Source organism: Capra hircus, chromosome 2 (assembly GCF_001704415.2).
Source record: "Capra hircus breed San Clemente chromosome 2, ASM170441v1, whole genome shotgun sequence".
Lineage (NCBI taxonomy): Eukaryota > Metazoa > Chordata > Mammalia > Artiodactyla > Bovidae > Capra > Capra hircus.
Genome location: NC_030809.1, coordinates 97,716,044 through 97,727,892, shown reverse-complemented (window position 1 = coordinate 97,727,892; position 11,849 = coordinate 97,716,044). Strand labels below are relative to the sequence as shown.

Sequence of the window (11,849 nt, the reverse complement as noted above, 5' to 3'; positions counted from 1 at the left end):
CATCTTTTTGCATGGCCTTCCAAACTCATTCTGTGCTCATACATATCTGCTTAAAGATTAAATCAGATTTTACCATGCATATCACTTAAAAAGCACTTTTAACTACAACAAGTATAACTTTATGATCAAGAAGTATAATGGGACCTAAAGATGATTAGGACAACCCAGTTCTGAATCCAGCCTTATTTTAAGGGGTTGAGACCTTGAGGAATCACTTGACTTTTTGGTAACAAACTTTTTCCTTGTAAAAGGCAGAGCTGAGACTAGATGAGATTTTTGGTCCCTTTCAATTTTAGACTTCTGTGAGTCTATGCTTACTTGAAGAGGAGAACAAAAACAGTACTAAAACTGGTTGAAACTACATCTTTGTAATAGCAAAGACTATTTATCAGTGGGAACTGGCATTATTGGTTTGGTGATAAACAAAGAAAACGAAGGACAGAACAGTGTATAGCATGCTATGATCTGTGTTAAAGCAAAAGAGAACACGTGTAGTTTTGCTATGTTTACAGAGTTTCTGTATTAAGAGGGTGGGTGACTGGGAAACTGATGATTCTGGAATTTCCATTTCCTTATACAATATATCCTTTTGTACTTGCATACTTTGTATCTTTAAAAAAAAAAAAACAAAATAATCATTAGGGGAAAAATCTTGTCAACAAAGGGGCATAGATGTCTTGGGTGGAGTGATAAATGACCTTAAGCAAACTTGTCACTCACTCCTTTGCTGAAACCCCTTTAATCACTTCATCACTTCCCTGGCCTGATTTTGGGATACCTGCAAGGACGGGCCAGTCCTCTATGGTTGCTTTATGATATGCTCCTTTCATTCCAGACCCACTGGGCTTTGGACAGTTCCTAGAGAATCTTCAGCGCTTCATTCTCAAAATGTCAAACACAGCATCAGCAACTTCATATATTAAGCTTCTTAGTAATTCTAACTCGAGCTGTGGAATTTTGAAACTGAGAGACCTCTGAAATGCAACTCACCTCTCACGTTTACACTGGAGGAGAAGGTAGGCTGAAGCTAGGCTCTGAAATCTAGAAGTTACCTGCCTAAGGTCACACAGCTAGTCCTCCGCTATATGTAATTAACCTTAGCAGCTAATCTCTGGAGTTTCATTAAACAAAAGTAGGTTAATAAAAAGGAAGCCTTTGGATTTTAGATATTGGTAGAGTGGGGCTATAGGGCTATACTAGGACTTGGAAAATTAATTTGATTTCTAATTCATGACAATGTCTTCATGATGTCAATGTTCAGAGGGACCAGTCAGGCAAAGGGATGTTCCTTAAAAATGAAAAGCCACTGTAATGCTGAATTCTACCAAGAGCTACACAGTTATGTTCAAAATATACCGTTTAATTGGAGGAAGAAATTAATTTGGTTGTCCTGAGGGCATTTATCCACGGAAGTAGCTTTTAAAAATCCAAATCTCCACAATGTAGCTAAATTAACTGTAGTTAAGGGAATTAGATATCCTAAAGGAAATCAGTCCTGAATGTTCATCGGAAGGACTAATGCTGAAGCTGAAGCTCCAATGCTTTGGCCACGTGATGAGAAGAACTGACTCCTTGGAAAAGACCCTAATGCTGGGAAAGACTGAAGGCAGGAAGAGAAGGGGACGACAGAGGATGAGATGGCTGGATGGCATCACCGACCTGATGGACATGAGTTTGAGCAAACTCTGGAAGTTGGTGATGGACAGGGAAGCCTGGCGTGCTGCAGTCCATGGGGTTGCAAAGAGTCGGACATAACTGAGCGAGTGAACTGGCTGAAGGGAACTAGAAACTCAAGCAGCTTCAGAATGTGAGCAAGACCAAGAGCAGGGCTGATGGCTGATAGCCCTTGATAGCCCTCAAGGTTGTGAGGAACTGAGTCACAACGAGACTGAGATGCCAGCAAAGAATGAGATAAGACTCTGAGATCTCTGAGAAATTCTCTTTGGAAGGAAATGGACATACTAGCAGAGCACAAAAATGCCTAATTTGAATTCTGTTCTCTAATTCCTAACTCCCACTTCACACATACAAGTCCATATATGCTCCTTAACGGTTAGGTTTGTCCCATGACTGTCAGACCCTTTAAAAATACAGGCATTTCTATTTTTATAATGATTATTTCTGCTTATGAAATACAGAAAAGTTAGAACACACAGACATGTGTAAAAAAGAAAATAAGTCAACCCTATCCATGATTCAAAGCTATTACTACACATCTGAAAAAATTGTAGCCTTTCATCTTATGTGAGTGTGAGGGATTCATGTGTTTATAATATCATGGGATTGGAATATTTGTATCCTGTTTTTTCAACTTATGCTTTATCGTTTGCATTTCCAAAATTATTAGATGATGATCATTCTTTTACATAAATCTTTGTGTGATTGATGATTATTTTCATAGAATAAATTCCTGAAATGGGATTAAAGTATCTGGGTATAAATATTTGTAAGGTGTTTGATACACATCAATTATCTTCAAGAAACTGTTTTCCAGTTTACACTCTCCATAGCAACTAAATGTCCTTTATAAAGTCAACCTTACCACTAGAGAATATGCTCAATTACTAACAAATTGTATAAAACATTTTATCTTAGTTTTATTTGCATTACCATCTCAATTTTTAGAGTGAACTTTTTCCCTAATATTCATATGTAAAATTTTATTTTACATAAAATAAAATTTTTATCTATTATGACATCTCAACTTTCTATTAAAAGGTACATTTTGTTAATTTTCAAATTTTTTATATATATTAAAGTTTAGATAATTTTATAATTTTTAAATATGTTAATTTAAAATTTTAAATGTATTAATTTAAAAAATATATTTAATTTTAAATTTTAAATTTAATTTAAATATATATTTCATTTTTAATAATTAAAGAGTTGAGACTTCCTTGATGGTTCAGTGGTTAAGAGTTCGGCTGCCAGCGCCCCAGGACAACTAAGTTTGTGGGCCACAACTACTGAGCCTGGGCTCTGCAACAGGAGAAGCCACCACATGAGAAGCCCACCACGCACAGCAGCTAGAGAGTAGGCCCCACTCACCAGGGAAAGCCTGCAGCAACAACGAAGACTCAGAGCAGCCAAAACACACCAAACAACACATTTTAACCCTTCTGAGTGTGTGTTGTAAGTAGCTTAACTGCTTGGCTTCCCCGTGGTTTTATTTGTTTGGTAATTCCCTGAGACATTTTAGGGGGAAAATTTTACATAGTCAAGCCAACCAATCTTTCTTATTTTTATTTATTATTTTTCATCCAATCTTTTTAATTTCTTCCATAGCTTTTATTTAGAAAGTCCTTTCTGGGAATTTTCTAGTGGTCTAGCAGTTAAGATTTGGTGCTTTCACTGCCATAGGTCTAGGTTCGATCCCTGGGCGGGGATCCTACAGGCCCTGTGCTGCGGTCAAAAAAAAATAGTCCTATCTCTATCCAAAAGTATCTACCTATATTTGCTCTGAGTTAATTTATAATTTAAAAAGTAAGCTTTTTTTATTTCTTCTGGAAATATTTTCAGGAATACTGTGAGAGGACGCAATAACAGGATTTTGTCCAAGTGCCTCGACACTGTTTAATGAATAATCTTTCTTTCTGCAACAGCTTGGTAGTGCCTCTTTTATCATATGGTTGGCTCATAGCCGAGCACTGCTTTGCTTGTCACCTGCTGTGTGAGGAGTGACTGGATGAACTTTCCTAAATGGGAAGTGGCTATAGCCCCCACAGCTCTTTGAATATGGTGGATGGTCAATAAAGTTTTATAAGAAATGTAGTTAATGAGTCATTCATACACCTGTCAAAGTTTAATTGGAAGATAAACAAGTATCTGTCCTGAAGGGTTAAATGTTTACTGTTTGAGGAAAAGGGTGCCAGTAATGATAGGATTTTTAGTGACCCTTTCAGGTTAAGATTTTCTTTCCACCCCTTACTATTCTGATCCAGTCATTTCAATCTTCGGAACATAATACTGGTTAACTGGTTTCTTATGGGCCTCAGGATTAGGACTAAATTCCAGATCTCAGGGTCTTTGGATTTATCATTGTCCAGGAATAGTAAAGATGCAGTTTGGTCAGCATTTCTCACACTTGAGTAATGTATGGACACATTTAAGAGGAAAAAAGTTCCACAGACCTTCACAGATCTTAAATAAGTTTTATAAAATTTCACTTAAATAAACTACATGAAAGGTACATAGCAAAAAATGGTAGCGGAATCATGGTTGCCTGACAGACATATAATCCAGAATATGTATATTAATTACTTTAATATGACATCAATTAAAAAAAATTATAACTAAAGCAAAAGAACAAAGTTCATTGGAGGTCCCTTAAGAGTATGTGTCCCAATTCCAGTTTATCAAAACAAATTGGAGAATCACTATGCCATAAACCACATCCAGTCCTCAAACTTTGCCTTTTTTTCTAAGCTATTATGTCTATCTAGCTTTCAATGCTCAACTTAAATGTGAACCACCACCAAACTAGATGTAAAGTAATCTCCATATGCTTGTAACTGTTACAGAACTGTAAAATCCAAACTAAGTATGAACAAAACTGTAAAACCAATGCTTCAAATAACTTTATTTAATGAGACAGATGATATTGTCTTACTGAACAAAAATGTCCACTCACATTGTAAACCCAGTACTATCGCCTGCTGGAAGCAGAGATTTTTGGTGGGGCCGTTCTACATGTCCAGACCAAATGAACAGACTTATTAGAATTTGTTTATTCATTCCTTCAACCATTAATCTTTATTTTTCTTCCAGAAACTTGTAGAAATTGAAGTTCAGCACATCAATCCATCATGATTCTCATCAACACCAGCTCTCAAACATCCCACCAATATACTTCTAAAGAATTTGCTTCTGAAAGTTAATATAAACAACTAAGCTGATTTTTGCTTTATAGGTTTTAATAAGACATGTTCCTTCATACCATTATGAAAGGAAAACTCACTTGGAGCCAAAAAGTAATCGCTTCAGGATGAGAGAAAATCACTCAATGGAATTACATAGTTATTTTAAATGAAATCATTTCTAAAAATTTACAATTTATAGTCTGTATTACTTACACTCTGCAAAATTTTGTGTAATAAATTCCCCCAATTTTAAAGGAAAATATTGTACAGGACTCTTAGGTTGCTCAAGACTGTTTCCTAATAGTTTTTGAAAGCTGTTGACTTTTAGAAATGAACATGTTGATCTGGGCGTAAAGGAGGAGGATATGCAGAAAACAGAAGAGTTGCCAATTCACAATGCAGCAGGCAATTAATTAACAAGAGTTGTGCTCCTTGAAACATATGATGAAGGAGATCTGGAAATCTTAGACCAACAGAAGATGTATTTCCTCCAAGTTACTTTACTGGTGTGATTTTCCACCAGTTAAAACAGTGGATTAGATGTTGGAGTAAGCTATGGTTCTCAATGGACAGTGATTTCACCTCCCTCTACCCTCCCTAGACATTAGGAAATGGCAACCCACTCCAGTATTCTTGCCTGGAAAATCCCATGGAAAAAGGAGCCTGCGGGCTACAGTACCTGGGGTCTTAAAGAGTCAGACACGACTGAGTGTCTGAGCCCACACAGAGCACAAGAGACATTTTTGGTTGTCATGACTGTGGAGGGAGTCCTATTTACATCTAATGGATAGAGGTCAAGGGTGCTGTAAAACCTCTTACCCTGCACAGGACAGCACCCCACAATTATCTAGCCAAAGCCAAAGATGTCTACAGCACCAACACTGAGAAACCCTGGATTAAGATATCCAAGCCAAATGACTGTATCTGGACTGTACCCTTGTGTCAGTGGGGCTTGTTTGAAGGGCTGTATCCTTGTGTATCCTCTTTTTTTATAAACACACACACACACTCACACACACACTCAATCAACTTATCTATGTTACAAGGCCACAAATAACGACTCAGAATCCTCCCAGAGAGTCTCCTGGAATACAACTTAGTTTACATGAGGGTTAAGTTAGAAGGTTTTGCATTGAGCCAGCCATACAAAAAGACCACTATGAAGGAAGAGATAAAAGGAACAGTTAAGATCATAATAGGATTCATTAGTTCATTTATTGACTTATTCAGCAAACCTTTATTGAGTACTCACATGTGCCAGTCTGATAGGCATGATGATACACTGTGTACACAACCAAGCCTGGTCCCTGCCCTTATGGAGTGAGCCAACAGGGAAGCCCCTTACAGCCTACAGGATACTATAAAGAAGGTTACCTGAAGAGGTCAGTAACGTGAGGACTCCCTAAACGGACCCTACTGAGAAATATTTACACAGAAGCTTGAGAAGCTCCCACATGTGTGTAATCTCATTTGAATCGTGCAACAAACCTCCTGAGACAGGTTGTACTCCCTTCATAAAGAGGGTAAAGATGTGCCCAAGGTCACAAAGGTTTTAAGTGACAGGGATGATGCTTCAGCCAAAAGACACTGACGTCCCTGCCACACTGTTCTACAGGGGAAGGTGGGTGCATACAGGCACACATGCTTGATTGACCTGGAGTTTCCTCTCCAAATCCCCACCAATCATACAGGTACAAAGCCCTTCTTCTGCATCTTCTTGCTTATATTACCTGGGGATTCTTTTCTAGGGGTTTCATGTATATTTGCCTTGTGTTTCTAATTAGATTGTAAACTCCTGACCCGCAGGGACCAGATCATCCATTTTCTTTGCAACCTTCTGCAGTACTGCAGTCACCCAGTAATGCCTGCTGCATGAATGAACCTGTAGAGATAAAAATACTTTATGGTATTACCATTTATTGCTTTCTTGCTTTTATTTGGCTTTGTGATAGGACTACATTGTAAACTTCTGTAGAGCAGAGAAAATGGCTTAGTGCTTTCCTTATACTCATCAGGCACCGTGCAAAATTTGATCCTCACATGCCTTTTTGATGCTCTGGATAATATTAGCACACTGGAGTGTTTTGTGTATCTAAGGACCGGGGTTGTCAACCTCTCTGTGTCGGGGAATGTTCCTTCCTTTCCACTGTAAGCTCCCATGGCGCCTAGGACAGGGCTAGATTACCGCAGAACAGCAGCGCCCCCCCCCCCGACGCCGCCCCCCCCCGCCCCAAATGCATATTTTTATTCCTAAGGAGGCGGTCTGCGAAAATGGCAAGCTCTTGCATAACCCCAGACCTTGCGAGGAAATGAGCAAAGTGGAAGGGGATTTGAAGGCAGGTCAGAAATGGCCTGGGTGAGAATGCCGAGGCTTTTCTCTGCGCATCCAGCCTGAGTCAGCCCAGCAGGAGTCCAGCCGCGCACCGCCCGCAGTCCCGGGCCGGGAGGCAGTCGGCCCGCCCGCTCCGCGCGCCCCCCGGGAGCTGTCCAGACGGCCCCGCCCGCGCCTACCTGGGCACTCACCCCGCCGCGCGGCCTCTCCGCCTCCCACCCCGGCCGCAGGAGCCCGTCTTGGGCCTGCCCCGCCGCCTCCCCGCCTCCGAAGAGCCCCGCAGGCGGCGCGCTTGCAGCCTCCTCCGGGCCGGCCAGACAGCCAGGGGCGCGCCGGGGGCGGCTCGGCCAGGCTCGGCGGGGCTCGGCGGGCTCGCCCCCGGCCGGGCGCCTGCAGGGGGCGCGGGGACGGCCCCGCCCCGCCGTCTTCCCTCTCCCTCCCGGCTCCCTGGATCCGCGCCGGGAGGAAATGATGTGTTGCTGCCTGGTTAATCACAGCTCCAGACACTCATTGGCCGAGCGCTCCGCAGCCACTTCCTTCTCCTCCTCCTCCCGCTCCTCCCGCTCCGGCTCCGGCTCTTTGCAGCCGCCGCCGCCGCAGCCTGCCCCTCGGCGCTGGGGAACTTTTCTACTCTCAGTGACCGTCCCCCCCGCGACTGCCCCCCGGGCCAGCCCCCATCCGGCCCGCCCCGCCCGCGGCCGTCCTCCCAGCCCGTGCCGCGGCGCCTCGGGAAGTTTATTCCGCCCGCCCTCCTCCCCTTCCTTCTCCTCCGCCTCCTCTTCACCCCGCCTCCCCTCCCTCCCCCGGCTCTTTCCCCGGGGTGGCTGCCGCTGCCGCCGCCGCCGCCGCCGCTGCTGCTGCCAGGCTGCTCTTCGGCCAGCCGCACCGGCCCCCGGGCTGGAAGGCACCCGGCCCCCCGCACCCGCCCGCCGCCGCCGCCGCCGCCGCCGCCTCTCGGGGACGGCCGCCGGCCCTCAGCCCCGCGGAGTTCCGGGCTCCCTCGCCGGCTGCACCGCCCCGCCCCGCCCCGCGCCGACCTGCAGCGCCCGGCTGGCTAGCACTCCGCCTCCCCCCGGCTCAGCCCCCCGCAGCCGCCGGACAAGAGGTGAGGGCAGGTCGCCCGCCGCGCCAGCCGGAGCCCGGGGGACCGAGGGAGGGGAGAACCTAGCGGGAAAAGGGGCAGGAATTGGGGGTGGAGGGTGGGCGTCTGCGGTGCCTCCCCCTCGCTTTCATTCCTTTCTCCCCCCAAGCCGATTCACTCTCGGTGGGGGAAGCAGCCGCGGAACAAAACTGTCTTGCGGTGGGCCTGAACTGCTGGTGGGATGTGGGAGAGGGCAGAGGCATGGAGTGGGGTGGTCTCGGGTTTGCAGTGTGTGTGCCTGTAGTGAACTCCTTCAGGATGTGCGCCTCAGACTTGTAAATCGATCTGGCCGCCTGACCACGGGGCTCACCTTCCCAGCTGAGCTTGGTAGAGAGTCAAGGGATGGGCAAATCACCCCCCACCCTCAAAATATCCGTCTCTTCCAAGAGGAATTTTCTGCTGGAGAGACAGCCAATAAACTCTGCTCAACGCCCTCCTTCCCTCCCTCCGTTCTTCCTAGCTGCAGTTTCAAAAAGCTTCAAAGCCAGGAATGTGGGATTCATCTTCCGATCCCCAGAAGGCAAATGTGGTTACAGATGTTGCACGGAACTTTGCCAAGTTTAAAACCCTTCCTTCAACACTGTAACCAAAACAGTGAGGCTGGAGCCGTGGGTGCGCTGGGGAGAGAGGTGGGCCTCTACCGTGCGGGAAGCACTCACTTCCGTCGGGTGCTAGACTGTTTCAGCTCTGTCCAGTTTGTGCTAGATAGGTCTCCCAGTCTTCCCCGACCCTCCCTTTTTCCCTCTGGAGTTTTGAACGCTCCTTGCATGGGAAAGAAGCTGTAGAAGAAGCTCCTTAGGGAAGAAAACATTCCACTTAGTAGCAGAAGAAAAGTCTTGGTTAAAAAGTTGTGCTTACTGTGGCTTTGGTAGAGAGATAGGAAAGTAATACAGTGGATTTGCTAATTTCATTGGGCTTGCTTTCTTTTTTGAAGTGTGTGTGATGGGAGTTAGATTGTGAGAGAAGGGACTGATCTCATCCGCATTTTGTATATTTTTGAAAAGAGGCCTGGCATTTAAACACAGACTAGCCCAGTGGTTTTCAAGAATCCTGTTCCAGAGATGCAGACTACTCTGACAGCCCAAGGAAAGTCGGTGGCAAAAAATAGACACCACCTCCCCTTTCCCCCCAAAAAATTCTTCCTGGAAAGGTGGTGGTAAGAAATTTCAAGAGATGGGCTGATCCAAGTGGCGGGCCTTAAATGGAAACACTATAGTATGTCCTGGCACTTGTCTCTGGAGGTGGGTGGCTGGCGGGGGGCCCGGGCTCTGGCAGCCAGCAGACGCTAGACTTCTGCTGACCTCAGACACTGGCCTCGCCCTCCAGTTTTACAGTATGCTTGAGTGTGAAACATGGATCTTCCCCATTTTGCTGATGGGGACACAGGGGTCGTTCGGGAGGTTATCTTAGGCCTAGACAGGATTTGGATCACCTGGCTTCTGAGACCAAACCACTTTTTTTCCTGATTCAGTTGTTTTTGTTTTCTGTCCTGGAATTAAAAAACAGAAGTCTTTTGAGGCTGAGATGCGTAATCCTTAGGTTGATGGAATTGTGTGTTGGATAACCACATTTCTACAATCAGCCTTTGTGAAGATACTCAAAGGTAGTTAATGATGTTGCAATAAATTCTGGACAGATGAGAAAACAAGGGCCAGGATGGATTCATTCTCTTCAGTATGGGTGAGATTTACTTGAAGTGGAGAGAGTGGCTTTAGATAAAACTTGATATAGGTAGTAGTTTTACAGCTTTTGTACCCTGGAACAGAGTGATCATTTGAATACGAATAAGTTTCTTGTTACCTCTGAGTAACTTAAAAGGATACCAAGGATGATGGAGGGTAAAGATGGAGGAGAATGCCGTGTTCTGGAATGTGATGAATTAACTTCAGATGTGAGGAATTTAATTCTGTTAATAGTACTGATCGTTTTTCTAAGTAGTGATCTACCAAATTTGTGCACCTGTCCGTGGAATGGAAAACAGTGACTGAATCAGTAAAGAGAGACTATGCCTGGTTTACTCTACATTGCACAGAGCTAGTCCTGTGATGATTGTAATAGGCTTCCAGGTAAGGTTGGATTGAGTAGTCCAGGCTTCTCAGCGACGAAGGGCCAGGGCAGAAATGGATTTGAAAAATGATCCTGCTATTCAAGGTCACGAGGTGGAGATGGAATCAATGAGTGTATACTATAATTTTAGGCAAACAGGAGCTGGAACTAGGAATTGTCCTCTGTGACTGTTCTGCTGTTGGATCCCTGCCTCTTGATTTATTTTTACATGTTAGAAATTAGGGAAATATAAACTATTGGTGGTGGCAAAATCCTTTGATATGTTTTGAGTGAATTTAATGACAGATATGATTTGGGGAGGAGGGGACTGGATGTGTGCCAGACACTGTGCTCAGATCTTTACACGCACTTTTTCATTATATTTTCACAACAACCATATGTTTTATTATTATTCCATTCCTTTACAATGAAGAATTGTGGCTTGGCAAAACTGAGTTGCCCTAAGCTGTAGAGCTCATCAAGGGTGGAGTAAGGATTTGAACCAAGAGTTTGTGGGATGCTGGAACCTATGTTCTCGGCTGTTTTTGCCAGTGTTTGCCAAATTTAATTCATTTCTACACTGTCGTCATGAGTTTACCATAATTAAGTCTGTCTCACTTAGTCTGTTAGTATTTTTCTTTAAAGCAGCAGTTTACCTAAAAAAAAGCCTTAAAGACACCGCATTTTAAGAAGAAACAGTATATCGCTACTGTATTTGGAAAGCCAACTCACCTATAATGATTAGGAGATAATCCTAAAGATGCATTGACACTTAGATTGAAACCCATATTCTGGATAATGAATTCCTGGGTGTGTGGGGTGTGTGTGCACGTGTGCGCGTGTAGGGTGTGTGTGTGTGTGTGTGTGTGTGTGTGTGTGTGTGTGTGCTGAAGGCACCTGGGGATATGGGTGGGGTGGAGGACGTAGGTAGATGATACAGTGTTGGTTGGTATTCTGGTTTTTGATTGAGTGATGGGTTCATGGGTGCTGATTTTATTTTTAGACTTTATAACCTACATACAGGATACATACTTTTTTTGTAAAAAGATTAAGAAAATTAAACACATAACTATTAACATAATGATTACTTGGGGAATATTTCCCTGCACTATATAGACTTAGCTTGGTGCCTGTGTGAAGTAGGCACACAAGAACTGTTGGCTGATTGACAAGAACCCAGGTGATAATTTTAAAGCAAGCTGATTGTTGTCATACCCAAATAAGATTGAGGTAAGCCCCTCTGCCCACCGCCCACCCATTTTCTCCTGCTTCCACTCTCATTTCCAGTGTTGTGACTAAAATAATAGCGGGCTGCTGTGTGGTTTCTCCTGACTGCGGTCATGGGAGAGAGGGGCTGGGCTGAGGCTGGCACTTCTCAGTATCACCTTGTCTTATACATCTCGTGCTCAGGACGGGGCAAAGAATACTGTCATGAAGTGTTAAAACACTTTCGTTTTTCTACCCGGTGGTA

General features: G+C 44.2%; 1 protein-coding gene across 1 annotated transcript in view; it reads left to right on the top strand.

The window, feature by feature from the left end:
• Positions 8,147 to 11,849, top strand: part of ACVR1 (activin A receptor type 1) — a 137,881-nt gene continuing 134,178 nt past the window's right edge. The window contains exon 1 of the mRNA XM_005676108.3: positions 8,147 to 8,296. The gene's annotated coding sequence lies outside the window, so the exon portion shown is untranslated. The remainder of the gene's footprint in view (positions 8,297 to 11,849) is intronic.